Source organism: Oncorhynchus clarkii, chromosome 30, assembly GCF_045791955.1.
Source record: "Oncorhynchus clarkii lewisi isolate Uvic-CL-2024 chromosome 30, UVic_Ocla_1.0, whole genome shotgun sequence".
NCBI lineage: Eukaryota > Metazoa > Chordata > Actinopteri > Salmoniformes > Salmonidae > Oncorhynchus > Oncorhynchus clarkii.
The window spans coordinates 17,325,080-17,332,841 of NC_092176.1; positions in this window are offsets into that span (position 1 = coordinate 17,325,080).

Below are 7,762 nucleotides of genomic sequence, written 5' to 3' on the forward strand. Positions count from 1 at the left end.
GGATGTAAATACATTTGTGCACAGAATTTTTAGAGAAATAAAGTTTTTGTGGATAAGAAACATTCCTGGGGTCATTTATTTCAGCTCATGAAAAATTGGACCAACACTTTAAATGTTGCGTTTATGTTTTTGTCCAGTACTTTCTGATCAGTGACCTAAGCATATGCTCTATATGCATAGGGATGTATTTTTTAATTTGTTATAGTTAAGTCTTGTATAAATGGGCCACAGCTCTAAACAGATGTCACTCAACCTGAAGCGCAGCCGCAACATGACTTGGTTTGGAACAGGCAGGTGTTTAAACACAGCCTAATCTTGATAGATATCTCTGGTTCTTGAGTGTTTGCAAATTCATTACCCCCACAGATGATTGGTATTTATCTTCGATTACGTACTGTGTAATCTACCCGATCTCACAGTCATGCTCTTCATATCAAGCTATGCATATTTTAGTGTCTCTGTGTGTACAATACTAGTAGGCGTGTGGGGGCGTATGAGAGAGAGAGAGAGAACGAGAGAGACAGAGAGATATCTGAGAGATGAACATTCCCTCTCAATGCTGGAGAGCCCCCGGGAGCTTCCTGTAAGTTTGTTAAAAACCCGGATGAGAAGCTTTTGATAACATAATTGTGTGGGCGCCAGCAGGGAAGGTGACATTAGGTGCAACCTTTAGTGGAAGAGGAAGTCAATCAGTGGAGCAGGAGGGAGGTGGACAGGCAGCAGTAAAACGAGTGATGGGACAGAGGAGGAAGTTCAGTGGGGTTGCACATGGGAATCTCTGACTATAGGTCAGACAGAGCACCATGCAGGTAGTCACAGGTGTTATGACTAGAGCGTCATGTGACTGTGTGTGTGTGGGGGGAGGGGGGAGCAGTGTTTGTGTGTGCTTAACTGTGTGTGTTGCTGGCGGGTTTTTTTTTTATGACAGGAAATTAGCTTTAAAACTGCACAATTTTCTCCCAACCTCATGGTAAAATGTGTGGAATAGCAGGAAATTAGCTCAGGGATTCTTGAAAGTCGTTATAATCCTTGTCCCGCAGAGAAATTTCATTTTTATAGTATAACATTTTTATTTTGTTGCATTATTTGACTTTAAGGAACAGATTGATACAAAAAAATGGCAATATTTGATATTAACTGAACAATTCTCATATGTACTTTCTTGCAATAGCCCTCTGTGATTTTAAATAATATTTATCTCAAAACTTTGATTCCTAAAAGATGTTTCCGGAGATTTGATCAACACCATCATATTTCTCTAAAATCCTAAATTAATATTAAGACAAATATTTGTGGGAAAAAATAGGTGAGATTGTCCTGTCTTTCAAGATTACCTGAACTATAAAACAGCAAAAACAAATTCCATCCTCATGGCAAAATTTGTAAAATAGCATGAGATTAGCTATAAATCTGATTTCGCAAAAAAAAAAAAACGATATGTGAAACTGTGCTAGGCTACTGGTGTGTGTGTGTGTGTGTGTTCATGACTGTACATGTGTGTGTGAGAATATTGGCACGGTCTTTGTTCCACACCTGGCAAGTGAGTCACTAGTGGTGTCAGTGTGAGCCACTATGCTCGTCACTCTGGTGACGAGCATATTCAGACAAAAGGCCCTGACGTGCTCAGGCTCCTACTTACCCTGTGTGGGGAGTCGCCTTGAATGTCATGTATTCAACTCCCTTCCCAGGGTGGCTCATTTTATAACGACTGGAAAAAAACCTATTGGGAAACGTTTCATCAACTCCGAAGGTGAATTGTGAAAACATTTTTGATGTCTTATATGTAATTAACAGATTACGTAACAGATTACGAAAGTTTTCTGGTTTGTTAAACTTCTTAGGGCTGAAATCCCGTTAACGGGATCAATATGACAACAGCCAGTGAAAGTGCAGGGCGCCAAATTCAAAACAACAGAAATCTCCTAATTAAAATTCCTCAAACATACATGTATTTTATGCCATTTTAAAGGTAATCTTGTTTTTAAACCCACCACAGTGTCCGATTTCAAATAGGCTTTACACCAAAAGCACCACAAACAATTATGTTAGGTTAGAGCCAAGTCACAAAAACACACACAGCCATTTTTCCAGCCAAAGAGTGGAGTCACAAAAAGCAGAAATAGAATTAATCACTAACCTTTGATGATCTTCATCTGATGACGGTCATAGGACTTCATGTTACACAATACATGAATGTTTTGTTCGGTAAAGTTCATATTTATATAAAAAAAACTCTCAGTATACATTGGGCGCGTTATGTTCAGTAGTTCCAAAAACATCCGGTCATCAATTTACAGAAATACTCATCATAAATGTTGATGAAAATACAAGTGTTATACATGGAATTAAAGATATACTTCTCCTTAATGCATCCTTAATGCTCCTTAAACCTGTCAGATTTCAAAAAAAGCTTTATGGAAAAAGCAAACCATGCTATAATCTGAGAACGGTGCTCAGAGAACAAATACATATATCCACCATGTTGGAGTCAACAGAAGTCAGAAATAACATTATAAATATTCACTTACCTTTGATGATCTTCATCAGAATGCACTCCCAGGAATCCCAGTTCCACAATAAATGTTTATTTTGTTCGATAAAGTCCATCATTAATGTTCAAATAGTTACTTTTGTGAGCGCGTTTGGTAAACAAATCAAAACTCACGAAGCGCGTTCACTAGTTCCAGACAAAATGTAAAAAGTTCCATTACAGACCGTAGAAACTTGTCAAACGATGTATGGAATCAATCTTTAGGATGTTTTTAACATAAATCTTTAATGATATTCCAACCGGAGAATTCCTTTGTCTTAAGAAAAGCAAAGGAACGGGAGATACCTCTCATGTGAAATGCGCATGACCAGCGCGTGACTGCTGCCAGACCTCTGACTCAATCCACTCTCATTCGGCCCCACTTCACAGTAGAAGCAACAAACAAGTTTCTAAAGACGGTTGGCATCTAGTGGAAGCATTAGGAAGTGCAAGATGACCAATATCCCACTGTAACTTCAATAGAGGCTGAGTTGAAAATCGACCAACCTCAGATTTCCCACTTCCTGGTAGGATTTTTTCTCAGGTTTTTGCCTGCCATATGAGTTCTGTTATACTCACAGACATCATTCAAACATACTAGCATACAAATATACTAAGAATATGCATATATTAGCAATTGGGACTGAGGAGCCGGCAGTTTACTCTGGGCACCTTATTCATCCAAGCTACTCAATACTGCCCCCCAGCCATAAGAAGTTTTAAGGGAAGTGCAATACAGTTTTCACTGTCTTTAATAGCAGTTTTTACTAATTGTATATTATCTTATGGAGGAAAGACTACTGCTAAAGGGATTTGTAGCAACAATACAGCATGAGGAAAGACACAAGTGAAGCTCCCAGCCCTAGGTTGACTTCCACGGCCACAGGTAAAAAGTTTAAAATGTTGTTTCACCATTTACGTTTTTTATCATCGTGATCACAAATGTTTTATAGCATGTATAACATCACAGTCAATACAATGGACTCACCTTCAATGAACAACGTATGAAAGAATAAAGGGTGTGTGTATGTTTTTGTGTCTCACGTCCCCCGAAACCAGACACTGTTGTAAGATCCTCTGAACCCTCTCCCACATGGCAGACAGGCCCAACAGGCCCAATCACACAATGAACACATCCTTAGTGATTGCCAGTGTTTACTGGCGGGTTGTCAGGGACTCCTCTGCTCTGAGGTAATAAGGAAGGGGATTATTTGCTTTGGCTGCAGAGGAGGGCTCTATAATCAAATCACAGTGACATATGAGTGCAGTGTTTGTACTTTTTGCCACCCAGTGCTCTCCCTCTCTTCTTATTCTCTACTCTCCTATCCCTCCCTCCTTAGTCTGCCTCCCTGTCATGTTTAACACTCAGTTTCTCAGATTGTAAAAGAGGTATGCATGAGTAAGAACAGGAACTCTTTCCTTCTGTTTTGCTTGTTTAGTGAATAGAACTGGTTCGAATACAGCCTCTAAAACCATGGCTTTTTGAAACAGATAGCTGAGATCAATTTCCTCACAATGACAATCTCTTGTTTTTGTATGTCCTCCCTATTCAGTATATGGGAGAAGAGAGTGGGTAAGATAGATCGGTCAGGTTTGTGGAATTGGATTTCCATGGCAGATTGCCACACATCACCAGTCTTATCTGATGGTGCAAGTCTGTTATTGTAATGAAACACCAATGGAGGCGAGCCAGGAAAGGTGAAGATGATACAGCACACAGGCCATTCATGGCACAATCAAGCTCTTTATTTCTCTGTGTTTTCCATGCTCTATCACTCCAGGAAGTGATAGCTAGGGCATGTAGGGGGTGTATGTGGGCAGAAGGAACGATGGTCTGTAGGAGTGAAGAAATCTCTGATAACTGATGGAGCTTCAATCCACTGCATTGTGCATTGTGCTCTGAAATAACTCTGATGGAGATAGAACACCTTTATATAGAGGACTGAAAATGGCAGTTTATATCCACTGTGCTAAAAAGGTCAGTGCCCTACTTGGACCTACATTGTATACATGATGACTACATACATTTTAAGAATAAGCCTGTTCCTGAACACTTGTCTCCATTCCTTGCTAAATTGAACTTTGCTAGGCATGTCTCTAATAGAATTTGATGTTATCTTTTTTTCATCCCATTATTATAATACCTCTCTAAAATAAGATGAAAATAAAAAACTGTGAATGTCTTAGGAGCACACATGCCTCACCGGGACAAAGTGGCAGATAAGGGAAGGTGTGGACTGTCCATTTCCTCAGTTGCCTATTATGTAAAATGTAAATTGCCAGTTCTCTCTCTCTCTCTCTCTCTCTCTCTCTCTCTCTCTCTCTCTCTCTCTCTCTCTCTCTCTCTCTCTCTCTCTCTCTCTCTCTCTCTCTCTCTCTCTCTGTCACCAGAGGGCGACAGAGACTGTTGTCATAACTATCCTGTGACGATCTGAAGGATCAGGTTACAGTGGGTTCGCTCTACAGCATGCTCTCTCTCTGCTGTTTTATGGCGGTCATAACATACGCTGCCTCTATGATCTGTAGTGTTTGAGATTGGAATGTAAACTGTGGAACACAGAGAGACCCTTGGACATCAAAAGTTTGAATGATTAAACAATATTTATATTTTTGAGAATGTGGGAGTGGTCCGTGGACACTTAAGGGACAGTCTTGAATGAGTTGTTTCATTTGGTGACCTCATGAAAGACAGGAGACCCACATTACTGTATCTCTGTTTGTGTACACGTTTCAATTATCAGATTTACATCTAGATGTTGGATAAAATGAATGAGTAAATATTAAATTATTTGTGAAAAGATGTAATGTGATGTTAGCCTTCTAAATAAAATTATGGATTTTCATATAAAGTTTACCTAGTCAGTGGCCACACCCCCGTGAGCCAGACAGTACTCCAGGCATCATGGAACTGCCCTTTTCTACTCCAGAGTATAAAACCACCCGTGATAAAATGTACATTTCATGCCAAAGAGACCCGTGGTAAGCCGGATTTCTCAAATGGTTAAGAATACCAGAAAATATGGAGCTGACGCTACATGTTGAAATGGTTAAGAACTACAACTGGGGAAGTTAACCAGAGACTCTCTGATGAACTGACTCTTCAGCAGACGGGCCGGCGATTCCAACAGAGAAGACAACAACGACATACGAGCATAAAGATATACATTGCAATTATTTTCATGTGCAAAGGATTAGCATTTCAATTAATAGAATTATAAACTGTGTGTAGTGAATCCTTTTTGTCTCTCCCGCTCTTTATCTGTCCCCACCCCTTTCCATTGTCTATCAAGCCGTCATACCGGTTTATCCTCTGTAGGGTAGGGGGCAGCATTTGGAATTTTGGATGAAAAGCATGCCCAAATTAAACGGCCTACTCGGGCCCAGAAGATATGATATGCATATAATTGGTAGATTTGGATAGAAAACACTCTATAGTTTCCAAAACTGTTAAAATAGTGTCTGTGAGTATAACAGAACTGATTTGGCAGGCTAAAACCTGAGAAAAATCCATTCAGGAAGTGTTTTTTTGGGGGGGGTTGTAGTTTTCTATTCAATGCCATTACAGTATCCATTGATTTAGGACTCAATTTACAGTTCTTATGCCTTCCACTACATGTCAACAGTCTTTAGAAATTGTTTCTCTTGGCTCTCTGCCATCTCACTGGAAGTCCGTGTTGCCCAGCAACAGCCCCAAAACATCACTGCTCTAGAGGAGATCTGCATGGAGGAATGGGCCAAAATACCAGCAACAGTGTGTGAAAACCTTGTGAAGATTTACAGAAAACATTTGACCTCTGTCATTGCCAACAAAGGGTATATAACAAAGTATTGAGATAAACTTTTGTTATTGACCAAATACTTATTTTCCACCATAATTTGCAAATAAATTCATTAAAAATCCTACAATGGGATTTTCTGGATTTTTTTTCTCATTTTGTCTGTCATAGTTGAAGTGTATCTATGATGAAAATTACAGGCCTCTCTCATCTTTTTAAGTGGGCGAACTTGCACAATTGGTGGCTGACTAAATACTTTTTTGCCCCACTGTATGTTTTGTTTGATAAAGTTCATATTTATATCCAAAAATCTGTTTACATTGGCGCTTTATGGTTAGTAATGTTGTGCCTCGAAAACATCCGCCGAATTTTCAGAGAGCCACATCAATTTACAGATATACACATAATAAACTTTGATTGAAGATACAAGTATTATGCACAGAATTATAGATATATTTCTCCTTGATGCAACCACTGTATCAGATTTCAAAAAAGCTTTACGGAAAAAGCAAACCATGCAATAATCTGAGTACGGCGCTCAGACACAAAAACAAGCCATGCAGATACCCGCCATGTTGTGGAGTCAGTAAAAGTCAGAAATAGCATTATAAATATTCACTTACCTTTGATGATCTTCTTCAGAATGCACTCCCAGGAATCCCAGTTTGTTTTGTTCGATAAAGTCCATAATTTATGTCCAAATACCTCCTTTTTTTAGCGTGTTTGGTAAACAAATCCAAATTCATGAGGTGCGGGAAAGTCCAGGCGAAAGTTCAGACGAAAAGTTTAAAAAGCTATATTACAGTTCGTAGAAACATGTCAAACGATGTATAGAATCAATCTTTAGGATGTTTTTAACATAAATCTTCAATAATGGTCCAACCGGAGAATTCCTTTGTCTTTAGAATTGCAATGGAACACAGGTCGCTCTCACGTGTGCACGCGTGATCAGCTCATGCCACTCTGGCAGACCTCTGGTTGAATCAGCTCTCATTCGCCCCCACTTTACAGCAGAAGCCTGAAACAACATTCTACAGACTGTTGACATCTAGTGGAAGCCTTAGGATGTGCAATATGACCCCATAGACACTGTATATTCGATAGACAATGAGTTGAAAAACTACAAATCTCAGATTTCCCACTTCCTGGTTGTATTTTTCTCAGGTTTTTGCCTGCGATATGTTATACTCACAGACATCATTCAAACAGTTTTAGAAACTTCAGAGTGTTTTCTATCCAATACTACTGATAATATGCATATATTAGCTTCTGGGCCTGAGTAGCAGGACGTTTACTCTGGGCACGCTTTTCATCCGAACGTGAAAATGCTGCCCCCTATCCCAAACAGGTTTTTAATAATTTTTACATATCCTACATTACTCATCTCATATGTATATACTGTATTCTATACCGTCTACTGCATCTTGCCTATGCCAAACGGTGTCGCTCATTCATT